This window comes from Sus scrofa, chromosome 11 (genome assembly GCF_000003025.6).
Source record: "Sus scrofa isolate TJ Tabasco breed Duroc chromosome 11, Sscrofa11.1, whole genome shotgun sequence".
Classification (NCBI taxonomy): domain Eukaryota; kingdom Metazoa; phylum Chordata; class Mammalia; order Artiodactyla; family Suidae; genus Sus; species Sus scrofa.
Genome location: NC_010453.5, coordinates 32587561 through 32602425, shown reverse-complemented (window position 1 = coordinate 32602425; position 14865 = coordinate 32587561). Strand labels below are relative to the sequence as shown.

General features: G+C 38.0%; 1 protein-coding gene across 2 annotated transcripts in view; it reads left to right on the top strand.

The window, feature by feature from the left end:
- The window catches only part of DIAPH3 (diaphanous related formin 3), a 502120-nt gene that overhangs the window by 392429 nt on the left and 94826 nt on the right, over positions 1-14865 (top strand). The window lies entirely within an intron of this gene.

Genomic DNA, 14865 nt, shown 5'->3' with positions numbered 1-14865 from the left:
ATGGCAAGCGCCCATCTCCAGTTCACATAGTTAATCAACTGGCCTAGTTGAAAATAGGTATATTGAGAGTCTCATGCCAGACCAAGAGCTCCAGACTATTGAGATTTTGAGCAGGAAAATGACAGGTCTGAGCAGTTTGTGTGGAATTGAAGTGTCAAATGTAAGAGAGAAGAAAGAATCGAAAGGACTTTATAGCCACCTTGAAGGTGACATGGATTGGCCGCAAGAATGGGGAAAGAGTCAGAGAGCTTGGCAAGGTGTGAGGAGAGAAGCCAGGTCTAGAGCTTGGTGTTGAGACCCTCACAGAGACTTGACGGCACTGCATAAGCAGATGCGTTATCCACATGAAATCTTCGCAAGGGAGAATTCAAGTCAAGGACTGAGACTTAGGAACAAACACAGGTGAGTAACAGAGTGAGTGAGAGGCAGGAAAAGGATGAAGATGGGGAGAGGGAATTGCCCACATTATGAAGTTTGGAAGAAGATTTTCAAGGACTTGGTTTCCCCCATTTTCAGTCTTTGGTTGTTTTCTTTTTTTCTTTATAAAACGGAGTGATATTACCACTGAGTGACTGGTAGTTCCCAGGGTACAGCAATTGCTACTCTCTTCAAGGACTTCTTTTCCCTTGTATACTATGTAGACTCTGTAAGACATTTGTGACAAAGCTTTCACATATATGAATTGTTCAGCCACACCTTATGATGCATCTGCCTGCAGTTTGATTGCATCTCATTAGATGGTTCTCTTTTCGTTAAGTGGTACAGTGGGATTTTTTTTTTTTTTTTTTTTTTAGCTAAATGGATATAGAGTAATCAGAAAAATTCTATAAACTCTATGCAATTAAAATCCCTAATGATAAAACTATTTAACTGTGACAAAATAAGATAAAACATAATCAAAATTCTGGCAAACAAGTATTACACATTTTTACTGAACATCCATAACCTAAACAAAATCTTGCTATATTATCTTTACACTAAATCAATTCTTAATAGCCTTAATTTGGATTTGATTATCTATTTTTACTCTTCCACTTATATATGGAGCTTTGAGAGATTTTTATAGAAATAAGATTGTATTGCCTCCAGGCACAGCTGCTCTGCCACTCTAAGATGTGAAGTCAGAATTAAATGTGAAGCTAGTTAGATGTCTTTGAATTAGCATATTTCCCCACAAAATAACTGTAAGGGAGGCACACAACAGGCTTTGTTGTTAATATATTTAAACTTCACACACAACCATCACCCCCTCCCTAATCTACTCAGTCTTGGGTCCTCTTACTTCTTGACTTACCTTTTTCCCACACAGCAAGAATTTTTCTTAAGGTAGAATTATGAAATGTGTAAGGTGTTCACTGGTATCTACTGAGCACTAACTGCCTTAGGGCTTTTCTCAAAACAGTGAGGACACCACCACTCAGTCTTTGTCTAGAAAACCTTATCTATCAAAGTAGTAAATGCTGACAACTGCCATTGCCATTTTTGAAAAACTGCATCCTATTTTAAAGTAGAAAGAGCCTAAAGAATAACATAGTCAAATTATATGATTTTGCTGAATGTCATTGGCTTATTTTCCTGAGAAGATTTTTTGTTCTCTTTCTGATGAATTTGTGCCTACCTAAGGAAGGGAACTATTAAAATACTAATTGTTTTTGACACCCTTACACTTGGGCTTTCAAGCAGAATTAAATACTACCTGTAACTGTCAAAAGACTTAAATATTTTTTAAGGAGACTTTTCTAGAACACGAATGCAAAGCAATTTGGGTGATTTCACATTTTATTCAAACATCAGTCTCTCCTATTTACTATGTAGTCAAGCAAAAGAAAGAAGGGGCCCAGCAGGGCACCTGCCTAGGTAAGGATGCCCTGTGAGTAGACTGGAAAGGTTTTTCTCATTTATAGTCAGGGCAGGACAACCTTTTGGCTAGACATTATCAAACAGACTCTTCAGCATGAACAGGTTAGAAAATTCTGAAGTAGGGAGGCATTCAAGTTGTTTTAAAAGAACACTTATGCAAGAAATAGCAAATGTCTTTCATTTAATGAGCATTCACAGGTGTGTGTTGAAGGTTGGCTAAATTGAGTGAAAAGGAGATAAAGAACTATTTTATAAGGAAAGTAATGCCCTTGACTTGCCTGGAATAGTTGTTATGATGAATATGTCTCTTGCTCTGTTTGTGTTACATAGTGGACTATAATTGGTATTTTTAAGATTTTTTTGGCTCATTCCAAACCTCTTCTTTTCTCACATTATAGGTTTGGAATCTGGGCTTATAAGGAGTCAATGGGTTGACTTTAGAAGCTCCTTGAACTCTGTGCTTTTGTTTGAGATTTTGTGCTTGGGCATTTTTTTTCCCCCTGGTAAAAGCATCTGTTGATTTTTATCAATTTCTCCAAAAAATTTTTTAAAATTTTAATTTTTGGCCATAGCATTCAGCAGATTGATATGGGATCTCAGTTCCCAGATCAAAGATTGAACTCAGGCCACAGTGTTGAAAGCACTGAATCCTAACCACTAGACCACCAGGGAATTCCCAAAAAGTATTTATTGATTTTGTCTTTTGATTATGGGTTTGTTACAAATTTTTTGTTTCTGCATGTTACTTTTTTAATGTATATATATAAAGTGTTTTCCACATTTGTGGTAATGTGGTTTTGTGTGTGTGTCATTTTAGAACAATGTTCATTGACATACTGCAAGTGTGGAAAATATACAAAATGCTTGGTGGTTCTACAGTTTTAGTGACAAAGTCTTTAGGACAAATAATTAAGATTCCATGAACAGGCACTACTGTGGATGCAGGAGGGGAAGACCTCACCCAGAATGCAGGGAGGGGAAGACCTCACCTCAGGGTATCCAAGTAACCTGTGTGGTACCCAGGATGGTCATTAATCTTGCTGGATCTCCCAGGCAGGAAGGTATGCAGGGCTCATGGGCTGTGCAACTAGGAAGGTACAGCATCCCAGCAGCCAAGAGAAAGAACAGTCAACAAAGCTGAAGCCTTCAGAAAGGCCAGACAAGGGAAGGATGGAGAAGACCTGGGCACATATTGTAGGGCACAGGTATCATTGTTCACCTCTGGATGAGCAGTTTTAATAGAAGAGGAGAAGTTGAAGCCAAACAGTATTGGTTGGAGGTGTGGTGGCTGTCCTGTCTGAAAGCCTGACTATGAAAGAATGAAGCAGAAGGGAAATAGCTGGAACTAAAACAGGTTGTAGTACAAATAAGTGAGTCACATTTCTTTGCCTTCCATGTGGCATTAACTTTACCATGTGTACTCTGAAGGGAAGGTACTCTAATGGGGAGGAATGAGGTGGGCCAATAATGAGAGTGAGGTTCCTGGGGGATGGGATGGCAGAGCACAGGTGTGGAGGACCTGGACAATGAAAAAGAAGGATGTATGGAGAGAACTGGTTACAAACAGTGAGTAAGGGAGTTTGAAGGTCTTATCTGATGACATCTGTTTTCTCCGAGAACTAGGATATAAAGTCTCTGCAAGTGGCAAGGGACACAAGGGCAGTAGAGGATGGCACACCCCCTAGGAAGGATTATAGGAGGGTACTGCTCAGGGAGATGCAAGGTAATTTTTGCATCAATGGCTCAGCTGAAAAGGGAGACTGTCACTTGTGTGATAATTGTAGTCTGTAAAGTCTGAGGGAAAGAAAATTTGCCAGGGTGCTTCTTCGGCCCTGTGACGAAGGGCAGCTGGTCTCCAATTGCCTGAAATTTCTACAAGTTAATCTCCAAATGTAACCATAGGGATTAGTTAGTAGGGAGACTGAGTGTGTTTTAAAGCACCAGCCAAGCAGAGTCATCCCATTTTATAGAGGATAAGGAATTTCATGTTCTAAAACAGTGTAGTAGTTAATTAGGAAAATAATGGAATTTCTGTTGGAACATCTGTATCACATGTGTTTCACATGGTTTGGGTGTCGTATTACATGTGTGGAAGGCATTCTGGCAGGGATGGTGGTAACCCTAACGCAGCTGGTTTTCCTCCAGGCAAGAACCAACTACATCATGTGTCTGAGATCTTTTTTTACAAAAGCAACACTTAGTGCTAAAAACTCATTATTTCTAAGGTACCATTAGATTTATTTTTAATTTTTTATTTTGCCTTCATTAAACATCAGTTTGGAGTAGCCACAATTACAGAAACCTTTAAGATTTTTGTGGGTATTAAAAATAAAGGTTTTGCCAGGTGCCTAACAGGCACATAGTAGTCATTTAAAAAATAGCAATAGTTTTTCTTACTCACTGATTATTTGTGAAAGCATAAAACAAGCCAGAATTTTGAATCCTGTTTGTAGAAGCCTTGGGTGATTTGGCCAAGCAGTCTAACCTTGGAAATAGCACGGAGTCAGATGTGGACTTTAGAGGCAGTCAGCCCTTGGTTTGACTCCTTGACTTAATAACAAGGTGACCCTAGAAGCTTATTTAACCTTTGAATTTCCTTTTCCTTAGATGTAAAAAGAGAATGTATACTATGTGCTTTGTAGACTATTTGGGAGATTAAATGAAAGTATGTATAAGTTCTGAAATACCTAGAATTGAGTAGGTATTCAGTAGATTCAATATATGTTTGTTCCCCCTCATTCTTTTCTGTTCTTTACCTGCCTTCCATGATGCATTTGTCAATAGAAAGGTACTATAAATTCTTGAGCAAAGTGACAGCAGTACACAGAATGGGTATGCTAATTAATTAGAGGGATTGCTATTAATTCTCTTACCGCAAATAGTTCCTATACTGCACTTAAAGTACAATCATTGGCATGAATTTGCTTAGACAAGAAAAACCCCCCAAAAATTAAAAGTCTATAGTCTATCGAGACTTTTGGTTTTAAAATAAAATAATAAAGATATTTTTACTCCCCTTTCCTCTTGGGAGTCACCACAAAGACATGAGGGAGTAGCAAAAACTAGTGTCAACTTGTATCAAGTCAAGACATCGTTAGCCAGGTCTAGCCCCATTAAAGACAGAGAAGATGACACGGGAAGGAGGAAGTGAGAATCCAGGTGTATTACTTTCCACAAACAAATGACCACAAACTGGGGACCTTAAAACAGCAGAAAATTGTTCTCTTACAATTCTGGAGGCTGAAGTCTGAAAACAAGGTGTTGGCAGGGCTGGTTCTTCCTGGAGGCCTGGAGGAAATCTGTTCCCTTTCTCTTACATCTGAAGATTGCTGGCTGCCCTCGCCTTCCCTAGTTCACAGCTGCATCATTCTTATCTAAACTGCATCCCCACATAGCCTCCTTGTGTGTCTTTATGTCTTCACATGACCCTCCTATGTGGACACAAATCTTTTGGTCAGGCCTCACCCTAATCTTGTGTGATCCCACTTGATTCCATCTGCAAAAGTCCTGTTTCTAAGTAAGGCCACTTTCACAGGCACCAGGTATTAGGACTTTGACATAAATTTGGGATGACACAGTTCAACCCACAACAGCACGTAACCCAAGTGAGAAACAGACTCGTCACAGCACACGGAGCTCAGGAGCCACAGGTGCCATGAACCATTGACAGGAGGAATGTCACATCCAGCTAAAAGTGGGGATGATGGTAAAGAAATCCCACCACCACCCAGGTAGCACAGCTCCCAAGTCCAAACCATCCTGCTGCACTTCCCTCCCTCCCTTTCCTCCAGTCCCCCAGGAGGTGAGAAGTACCGGTACTTTTTGGAAAAATTGTGCCAGAGGAGTTCCCATTGTGGCTCAGGGGAAATGAACCTGACTAGCATCCACGAGGACACAGGTTCAATCTCTGGCCTCACTCAGTGGGCTAAGAATCTGGCTTTGTCATGAACTGTGGTGTAGGTCACAGATGCGGCTCTGATCCCGTGTTGCTGTGGCTGTGGCCGGCAACTGCAGCTCTGATTGGAAAAAAAAAAAAAAAAAAAAAAAAAACTATAGAATTGGAGTACAAGCCAGAGGTGAGATGCTGCACTGAAAACAGGGATTACATAAACATAGAGGCAGATCTCCAGGAGAAAAGAGGAGACTTGAATTTCCAGTCCACTCAGTAAAGCCAAGCTTATACTCCAAGATGATGGAATAATTTTCTGGAGATAATGAACAGTCTAGAGAAAAGGCCTTCAGATACTGGCATTTGGACCCTTCTTTCAAAAAAATGCTAGCTTATTGAAAGATCATTCCACAGAGAAGCCCGCTAGTTAACAAACCTACTTAGACAAAGTTTTTTCCCTTAAATATTAATTTGGGCCAAGGATTCATCCATTGACATTTGAGGAAAACATTCAATATGAAGAAAGAGGGGAAAACAAACCAGAGAAACTCTTAGTAAACAAAGAAAATGTAGAGAACAACACCATAATTAGTAATTGTGAAGATATCACATTTCAGTGGTGAAAAGAATAGGATCATATATGTCATATATGTAAGATATATAAAAGAATAAGAAACAAACATCTTTTCGATATGAAAAATTTAGTAGTAGAAAAAAATAGTACAGTATTTGGAAAAGCATAAAATGGAGGGCTCTAAGGAAGATGAGAGGAAAATATAGAATTTACAGATAATCTGATATATCTGACTGTACAATTGTATTATATTTGTTTAATTGCATACAACTGTATACAACTGAATAATTATATTCTAATGCTTGCAGACAAATAAGGAAAGGGTGATAGACACTAAGAAAATAAGAGGCAATTATTAATTCTAGAAAAAAGTGGTATACAATAGACCCTTGAAGAACATGGGTTGGAACTACACAGGTTCACTTATACACGAATGTCTTTCCCATAGTAAACTACGGTACCACATGATCTGCTGTTGATTGAATCCGTGATGTGGAACCATGGTTGGGAGGAACCTCCTGTATGGAGGGCCAGCTATAAACCACATGAGATTTTCACATGCTCAGAGGGTCAGAGCCCCAACCCTGTGTGTACAAGGGTCACCTGTATAATCATAGTATGCTGTTTGAATTTGGCATAGCCTTGTATGCTCTTTTATCATCATCATAATAATAAACGATGTGGCAGCCAGATTCCAAGATGTCCCTCAGTGATGGCTGCCTGCTGGTGTTCTTTCTTATGTAGCCCACCCCCTAGACATTTTCCAGAATTAATTTAAAAGCAGTTGAAAAGGGAAGAAATGATGTAGGTCACATCTGAGATTAGGTTACAGAAGATACCATGACTTTCATCTTGGCTGCTATGTCTCCACCCTCTGGAAAGCTATGTTGTGAGCAGCCCTTTGGAGAGACCCGATTTGTGAGGAAATTAAGCTTTGGTCTATCACAATAGGAAGTAATGTCTATAACTGATGAATCAAGAAGTAGCAGGAGCAGCATCAATAAGGTAGAGGGTCAGGGACAACGGACTGCTGTATTTCATCTGAGACCTTTTGTATTTCTTTATTACGTAACCAGTAACTTTAAAGAAAATTAAAGTTAGAAATACAAAAGGTCTAAATGGGTGACAGGCAGGCAGTCAGGATAGGAATACAATTAGTGGCTCAGTTATTCCTGTTGAGAATAACCAGGAGCTAAAATCTCTTCATTCATTAGTTATCAATCTTCTTTTGAAAATACACTGATTTTATTTTTCCTTTTCATTTTCTTTCTTCTGATACTGCGTATGAAGAGGACTTCTCTCTACCTGAGTTCTAGCTCTCACTCTTAGGTGATCCAGAGACTTAAGTGCTCTTCACTGTGTGTTCTTAAAGAGTGATGGGGGTGATGAGAGTCAGTAATGATGGAACCTCTAGCTCAGGATAATGACTGTGCTTCTCTGCATAAAACAGCTTCCCACTTTTTTGTGTGTTCTCTAGATATCATTGGTCAGTGGTTTTTGCAGCACATATCTAAATATTTTCTCTTGTAATCTTAATGTGAGAGAAAATGATAGAAATACATAATAGAGAAAATCAAGTACTACCCTACTGTTCTTTTGTTTTGGGGTTTTTTTGTGTGTGTGGCCTTTTGGAGGAAAAGTATGCTTCCAGTGCTACATCAGAACTAGAACTAGTGGGCTAATATATATTCACTGAATCCTCAGAAAGCAAAAGAATGTGATGAAATTTGCATTTGAAATTCATATTAGTTGCCATTATTTACTGTTTGTAATTAAGTGTCTTACTATCTTACACTGGCCTCATCAAAGCCACGGATATAGCTAGCGTAGCTAGAACTATTTGTGCTTTGGAGGCGGGTGGTGGTATGACTACTTTGTAGCCTAGGTAAGGAAAGAACTGTTTTTCTACTTTAAAAAGGTCTATAAATTTATTTAAGAAGGCATTGCCATGCATTAAGAAAGCTGCATGTCCCATTGATTCCCAAGTAAATTAGAAATTATTAGTGTTAGCCATGATGTACGTTATTGTGATATGACAGCATTTTGCTTAAACAGTTTCACCATTTATTAGCACTAATATTGGAATAAATGATAATGATCATTAAGTGCTATGTACATTATCATTTAACTAATCATGCTTGCAATCTCCTTCTATTAGTCAAACCTCTTTGGGTTAATTAGTCAGAGGAGCTGTCTAATCCTGATTTCTAGGGGAATAATGAAATAAGGGAACACTGAAATAAGCTAAAGAAAGTGGTAGCGCATCACCATTTACCTCATATATTGTCTCCATTTACCCTCACCCAGTCCATTATAGCAGCCTCAAGGTTAAAAGTTTCTGACAGTTCTCTTTATTTTGAAATATGATTAGGCCTATTTAATTATATGTGCATACTTCTCTCATTAAAGCACTTATGCAGCATTAAAGTGCTAAAATAATATGCAAACCAAAACAAAATCCCCATTTACCAGGATATCCGTATTGAAAGATGAACCAATAAATACTGTTTAGATGGAGCATTAGAAATGTTGACATCTTATACTTTGATCCTGACAAGCTAATCACTGAAAATCTATAGAATTTCAAGGCTACAACTAAAAGACACAACCAAGAAACTTTTGTTATTAGTCCTTTTATTTCTTATTCTTGTTAATATAGTTAGGCTGAGAGATTTGTAAACTGTTTGGTAACCCATGACCAGGGTTTCATTTAATCCAAAGTATATTATATCATTGGGTGAAAAGCATAATTTCATACCTTTTTCCTAGTCTTCCCCATGTGCCAAAGGAAAAGAAAAAAGAGTAAAGGACCTTTTAAAATTCCTTGTGACCTGTCATTAGGCAACTTCTCAAATAATGATGACAATGCTCTGTTGTTGAATGTTTAGACAGAAATGAATGAAGCGTGTAGTGTGTGACAAGATACCCTACAGTTCCCCCGCAGAGGGGAGCCCTGACTCTGGGATCTGGGCTGCACTTGCTGCCATTGGCAGTAGCATCCACTCTAAGCCTCAAGGTTTTTATCACTTCCTTCACACTGCTCTCTCTGTTTGCCATCACTGGCTGGCAACTGGACAAGGCCTATTACCCCCCATTCTATTACTCTCCATTCTCTTTGTCTACTGATTCCCATCCCTTTCTCACCTAAATATAAAAAGATATGATCTGCTCAGAGTGAGAAATAAATATGTTCAGTATTGGAAGGAGGTAAGGAAAGTCAGTAATACCTAGAGGTACTATGTTGTAGAAACTTGTAATATTTCCTAGAAATTAGCTGTGTCTCCTATATATTTGTTTTAAAGCCAGGAAAAGGGAAGGCTTCGAGAGTAATTTTTTAAGTTATTAGTTTGTGATGAGTTTCCGTGTCCTTGTGGTAGTTTCTGTGCCCCCGGGTCCATGCCCATCTGTTTTTAAAAGTGTGATTTACTTTTTTTCCATGTTGTACGCCTATAGGCTTAGTCCATGTTCCTCTTCTAAACAGGTCTCCATTCCTTCCTAGAATCTCTTGATAGTTTTACACTAAGGTCTTCTTTAACCCTGCTACTGTCCTCTTTTGAGAAATACAAGCACTATTTTTACTTTCAAAGTCAGGAATCAAAGACCGTAAACGGATAAATTATGGCCTCAGCAAAGCCCTCTCTTTGTTTCACTAAAGTACTTGGCACTACACACATTGTACTATGCTGGGCAGTATTATTCTGTTTTGTTTAAACATGTTGTACACTCTTATGCTTCTTCTCTCATTTTAAATGTACACCCTTCCTAAGTATCTGGCTTGATGAATGCTCATAAAGTGAACTAACCTATGTAGCCAATACCCAGATCAAGAAATGGTATTAACAGAACCCTTTCCCTTTCCTCTGCTTAATAACCTCATATCCCATACATAAGCTGGCTATGAACCGCAGTAACTGGACTTACTTTGTCCTTTTTATAAATGTAGTCCTACACTTTGTATCCATGTTGTTGTGTGAGGTTATAATCTGTTCATTCTAATGGTTATTTAGTATTCCACTCTATGAATGTATTAATTTTTTTCTTTAGTTGGTAGATATTTATTTTGTTTCTAGATGTGGGCTATTACAAATAGTACTGCTAAGAACATTCTTATACATGTCTTCTGGTTCTGTCAGAAATATACCCCAGTGTGTAATTGCTGTTTCCATGGGTAAGCATATGTTCAGCTTTCGTAGATACTACCCAACAGTTTTCCAAAATTATTGTACAAATTTATACTTCCATCAGTACTGTATGAGGGTTTCATTTCAAAAGTTCAAGTAGACTATCTCTTTTTTTTTTTTAGCTCCTGTGTAATTTTAGTCAGATATTAAACATTTATATAAACTTTTACTACAATAATACAAGTACATGCAAAGTTACAAATACAGAAAATGTTGTGGGTTTGATTTTCATTTCCCTCATAAGTGATTTGAATCTCATCCTAGTGCTTTTGGCTTTTTTAATATCTTGTTATATGAAGTGCCTGTTCAGTCTTTTGCCTGTTTTTTCTGTTGGATCATAGGTGTTTTTGCTATTGCGAATAAATTTTGACACAACTTGGAATTCCATCTTAACACTTATGTCGAACTGCCCATTAAAGGAAAGACTGTATCAATTTATTAGTACTCCACATCACTCAGATCTTCCAGTAAGAGTCCTTAGAATGGCAGGTATGGCCAATATATGTTAAAAGAGCAAGCATGGTGTAGACTCTGCTGCCTGTTTACCCTCTTGTATTAAATTCCCTTTTGTGCACCTCTGCATTATCTTTTTCTCCTTGTTATCATGTGAGAGTACTCCAGGGCCTCTCTAGATTTTCTGATTGAACTGAGGACACTACAAGAACATTATTCTAGAAAAACTAACTATGTCATGATAAGGCTTCAGAACACCATTTATAAAATGAAGGGATGAGTAAGTGAGTAAATGAGTGAGTGAGTGAATGAATGTGTGAATATGTGAATACCTGAAAGAATAACAAATGATGGCAAGAGTGAGTCTTGAAGTTGGACTCTCCAACTCGAAGTCTGATGTATGTTTCTTTATGCCCTATTAATAACTATTAATCAGGAAATATTTCTTGAGTGTGGTAAGCTATTGCCATAGAGTCTTGTCCTCAACTTGTAGCTCACAAACGTGAATGAGGGGTGAACTCTCAGGGTAACAAACTTATAACACATTTAGATTTAATTGTATGATAAAATTTGGAATTCCTGTCATGGCTCAGTGGTTAATAAATCCGACTAGTATCCGTGAGGAAGTGGGTTCAATCCCTGGCCTCACTCAGTGGTTTAAGGATCTGGTATTGCCATGAGCTATGGTGTAGGTCACCGATGCAGCTGGGATCCTGCATTGCTGTGGCTATGGTGTAGGCCGGCGGCCACAGCTCTGATTGGACCCCTAGCCTGGGAACTTGCATATGCCCTGGGTGCGTCCCTAAAAAGACAAAAAGAAATTTTTTTGAGTAGCTTCTTTATAAACTACTTTTAAATACCTATCTTATTATTAAAGAAATAATTCACTTCACGTAATTTAACTATTGATGAGTGAGATCCAAATTAAGTGAGTGAATGTATATATTTCTCCTAGAAGATTACTTTCATTTATTTGTCTCAAGCGATATATAGTATCTTCTAAGGTCAAATGTCAACATATGTCAACATATTAATGAAGGTAGTTTTAAATTAATAAATAGCTAATATGAAGTAGAAGCTACTCTTATTTTTTAAATGTTAATTCTAATCTATTTGTGGAAGGGGGAAAGATATGTTTTTTTACTTAGTATTTGTCCCTGAGTCCATCACTTTCCATGTTTCCTCTGTAAAATGTGGTAGGAAGTAAAGTTGGGCCGTACATTATTTAAGCAGCTTCTTTAGGGTTTTCCCTTTACATGATTTTAAAATTTTACCATTATAATAAACAGCACTGTGTATTCAGGAGAAGTTAACAGATACGGATAGTTTTAAGGCTTTGTATGCATATTGGCACACTGATGAGGGAAGGGTGATGGGATTATATTAATTTATATTCCTACCAGCGACCAGTGGCTGTGTCTGTTCCTCAAACCCTCAACAGGAGAAGATTTGTTTCACATTTTTCAGCAATTAGACAAAATGAAGTTTCATTGCTTTGCATTTTTAATTAACAGTGAAATTGTATCTTTCTGTCTTTAATTATAACTGACAAAATGAAAGGATCAGGAAAACCAGAAACGGAGTTAGAAGGAGAGAAAGTTTTTCAGGGTTTTTTTTCCTAATCAAACTATGTCATCCCTTAAGGAAAAACCATACACTTTAATGTTCTTTATTTAGTCTTCTTTATCCATTAGGAGCACTTAATACTGTTTATTTGTAATGATTTTTCAGTGCTGCTAGTCCAGGAGTAGGTTTTCATGTTAGTTGTTAATAACAACACATAAAATCAACTCTTGATTTGTTGGAGTAATGAGGTAGAGATAGAGGGGTAGAAATCAGTAAATCCCAGTGGCACATAACTGGTGAAGGGAAAGCTAGACTCTCAGTGGACTCTTACCTCCTTCCCTGAGTGGTTTAGGTCATCAGGCAGCTGCATAAAGATCTGTATAGATGCTTGTGGCTAAACTTAGTCTGCTTGATGCCAGCAGGGCCAGTTGAAAGGTAAAGAAACCGAGGCAACAAATAAACTTTTCTTCTGGACAATTTTGCCAGCAATTTTAACAGATTTTTTCCCTTAATATATCACATGAATCCACTTAATTAAAAATATTTCAGCAATCAAACTATTGTACATTATGATTGTTTGCTAAAATGTTATTTTTTAAATTTATAATTTTATACCCTATTTATTTCTAGGAAGAATTTGGGATAGCTTACAAAAGAAAGCATATAATCCTATAATTATAAGAGAAAACAGATGCTATAAGAAAACAAAAGAAAGTTGGCTCCTTAGCTTAGAGATTTATTTCTTGTCTTTAGCATCTATCAGAATCCCTGGAGTTCCTGTAATGGCACAGTGGTTAACGAATCTGACTAGGAACCATGAGGTTGCAGGTTTGATCCCTGGCCTTGCTCAGTGGATTAAGGATCCGGCGTTGCCGTGAGCTGTGGTGTAGGTTGCAGACTCGGCTTGGATCCCAAGTTGCTGTGGCTCTGGCGTAGGCCAGTGTAGGCCAGCTGTAGGCCAGTGGCCTGGGAACCTCCATATGCTGCGGGAGCGGCCCTAGAAAAGGCAAAAAGACAAAAAAAAAAAAAAAAAAAAAGACTCCCTGGAGGAGCTCAGTCAAACCCAGGTTGCTAGGCCCAACCCAGCAGGTGGGTTACCAAGTGAGCAAGTGTGTGGTGGACATGAGAATTTGCATCTCTCATAAATTTCAGATGCAGTTCATCCAGGAACCATGCTTGGAAAACCACAGATATAGATTGTCTTGTTTCTTTTTTTGAGTGTTTGGAATCAACATTGATTAATATTAGATATTTCTGTTAAAGTTTATTTTTGTGAACCATATATCTCACTATCTGATCACACATAATAGAGTTCCCATAGTGGCTCAGTGGTAACAAACATGACTAGTGTCCATGAGGAAGCAGGTTCGATCCCTGGCCTCACTCAGTGGGTCATCATGAGCTGTGGTGTAGGTCACAGATTCAGTTCAGATCCCACGTTGCTGTGGCTCGGGTGTAGGACAGCAGCTACAGCTCTGATTAGACCCCTAGCCTGAGAACTTCCATATGCCCCAGGTGCAGGCCTAAAAACATAGGTATGTTATTATTTTCATAAGACTATTCATATGGATATAAAGGATATGATTGGTTACAATTTTCAGTCATTCTGAATCTTGGCCACATGAAAAACACCTAGAGAGTTTTTAAACAACATCAGTATGGTACCTTATCTCCACAGATCCTGGTTTAACTGGTCAATGATGGAGCCTAGAACACTGTGCTTTTTCAGACTTCCCTTATGATTCCAATGTGTAGCCAGAGTGGTAAGACACAGATAGGTAGAGAGAAGAACAGCCATATTGCCAACGCATAATCAGGTTGTTTCATTTGTAGCTCAGGTTTTTGGTTTTGATTTTTTCCCCACCAATGTGCCTAGCCACTCATTCCTATTTTTAATCTGTGTGATAAGCTTTCAGTTCTTAAATATGTCATTTTGTTCTTCTCTTAATTGAACTTCATCTGTTTTTGATCAAGGTCATATTAAATTCTATTTCTTTCTCCTAAAATGTTTAACCCCTGCCAAACTAAGTATCATCTGCAAGTTTAATGAGCAGATTTTCAATTTCCTAATTGACACTGTGCTCATTATGTTTTAATATTTTATAATCTTACTGCAAATTATTTCTAGCACATGTGTGATGCTACCTTGACTTTGCCCTGGCCATGCACATTTTCTTCATTATCAGTGAACATTTATTTAGTGCTTAGAAGACGTATGTTACTGAGTCAAGTTCTATGACTTCTAAACAGTTGAAAATAAGTGCTGAATTTGACTTAGCTTTAACTCTAAGGAGAAAGTGTGTATAACATGAGCTGCATGAGCAACGGAGAGCTTATAAGCA